This window comes from Myotis davidii, unplaced genomic scaffold, assembly GCF_000327345.1.
Source record: "Myotis davidii unplaced genomic scaffold, ASM32734v1 scaffold440, whole genome shotgun sequence".
Taxonomy (NCBI): Eukaryota; Metazoa; Chordata; class Mammalia; order Chiroptera; family Vespertilionidae; genus Myotis; species Myotis davidii.
The window spans coordinates 177,575-179,904 of NW_006293698.1; the positions used below are offsets into that span (position 1 = coordinate 177,575).

A 2,330-nucleotide genomic window follows, 5' to 3' on the forward strand; every position below is an offset into this window, starting at 1 on the left:
GGGTCAGTGGCTTGTAACTTATTAACTTGCAGTGACTGACGAAGGATAAGTGAATACTCAGGGTTGCAGCATGGAGTATCTGCTGAACAGAAAACAGAGTAGGGGACGTCCCCAGGACACTCTGTTAGTGGGGAAAAGCAGGTGAGAGATGTTCATAATGATACTCTGTGTGTGTGTGTGTGTGTGTGTGTGTGTGTGTGTGTGTGTGTAAATGCAGAGAAAAATATCTGGAATCAAACCCCCAGAATTGCCCTCAGTAGTCCCTTCTTGTCAGAGATTCCTGACAAAACTTGTTTCCTGAGGTAAGTGCTTGGATACCCATACACTGACAGAAATACACATTGGATATATGTGTTGCTCATCAACCAAGCTCTAACATTAACAGAATACTTGGTACATAGTAAGAAGCATAGTGCTTAAGTTTTCACTGTCACAAACTCTTTCCTTTACTTGCTGAACATCTGATGGCCAGGAGATCACAGCCTTGCCCATGTTCACGGAAGGTCACCAGGTTCTACTTCTCCTCATGGGCACTTGTCACATCTAGAGTTAGTCGTTTTCTTTGAGGTCATGAATCTCATTATAGACAACTGGGTTCTGTTTTTCTCTTGGTCTGTGGGCCCAGATGTTATTCTTCCCTTTCTAGGGTCCTGCTGACTTTTTGATCCACTGACCAAAGGTACTTGCTTTCCTCAATGGGCAGAGCCATTTAGGAGCCAACTGGTGGCTTCAAGTCATTTCTTCCCCTGGCATCCTGGACTCCACCATATTCACATCCATGCAGGGAGAAAGGCTCTGTTGCTCTTTAGATGTGGAAGATACCTTCAGCTGTTTTCCCTGTTGGACTTTGGAAGCCTTCTGAGGATGTTCATTCTGATTCCTGGGGTTCTCATCTGTGCCCATGGCATTCTGTGTAAGTATTTTAGGACACAACAAGGCTGGGAGGGTGGCCCTGAGACCTAGACCAGTCATGGTGTCATAGTTGTTTTTCATGTACACATAGGTGCTTTTCTCTGTTTCCCCACTCTGTCCACTCCTCCTCAGAGAAGTATTTGCAAATATCCTGGAAGGCCTTGCATTTCTCTTCTGATTTCTTGGTATCCCACCTGGAGCCCTTTTCAAAAGAGCTGCTTGTGTTCATGGTGCTGGGAATGGTCTGATCTTGAAGGGACACAACCTTAGTCTCTACAGTCCCACGGCCAAAGGTCCTCAGATGTGAAGCAGTTGTGAAGGCTCAATCCATGCCGAGATAAAAACTTGCAATTCCATTGTCCCAGGACCTTACATGAATCTGAACAGTTAGTGAACTTGATCTGGCTATTGGAGGTCAAGATAAAGAGTGGGAACTGAGGCAGGAGAGGGGCCTCTCAGTCCAGGCTCCCAAGACCCGCATGTCTTTTCAAAATGGGTCTGTTCTACTTTTCTTATTCATTTTTAGTCTCTTGGCTAAAACTATACTTATCCCTAAATTGGCTTGTGATACCTACCCTACCTCTAGATCAGCGGTTCTCAACCTGTGGGTCATGACCCTTTCACAGGTGTAACCTAAGATCATTGGAAAACACATATATAATTGCATATTGTTTTTGTGATTAATCACTATGCTTTAATTATGTTCAATTTGTAACAATGAAAATATATCCTGCATATAGGATATTTACATTATGATTCATAACAGTAGCAAAATTACAGTTATGACGTAGCAACGAAAATAATGTTATGGTTGGACCTTTCACAGGTGTCACCTAAGATCATTGGAAAACGCATATATAATTGCATATTGTTTTTGTGATTAATCACTATGCTTTAATTATGTTCAATTTGTAACAATGAAAATATATCCTGCATATAGGATATTTACATTATGATTCATAACAGTAGCAAAATTACAGTTATGACGTAGCAACGAAAATAATTTTATGGTTGGGGGTCACCACAACATGAGGAACTGTATTAAAGGGTCATGGCATTAGGAAGGTTGAGAACCACTGCTCTAGATGGAGGAATCTAAAAAAAATCTACCATTCTGGGGCAAGGAGTGGTCAGTGGAGGGATACACAATATATACGTAATAAAGAAATCAGATGTCCCTCTATGCATTAGGTTTCTTCAAAATCAAAAGATGTGGTATAACTGATGAAAATAGGCAAAACAATAGAATTCAGAGGTTAAATTGAAAGCAAAATTTTGAAAACTATGAATACCATTTTTATAGTAAAACACGTAATGTATATATTACACATCTGAATTGTGTTCACTCAATTATCAATTTTCAGGGTCTTTCAAACATTTTTTAGCCCATTAGAGAAATTTTAACCATGTTTCTTTCT

General features: G+C 40.4%; 1 pseudogene; it reads right to left on the reverse strand.

Moving 5' to 3' along the window:
• Positions 1–549: 549 nt before the first annotated feature.
• On the reverse strand, positions 550–1,141 carry LOC102753985 (annotated as a pseudogene).
• Positions 1,142–2,330: the final 1,189 nt, after the last annotated feature.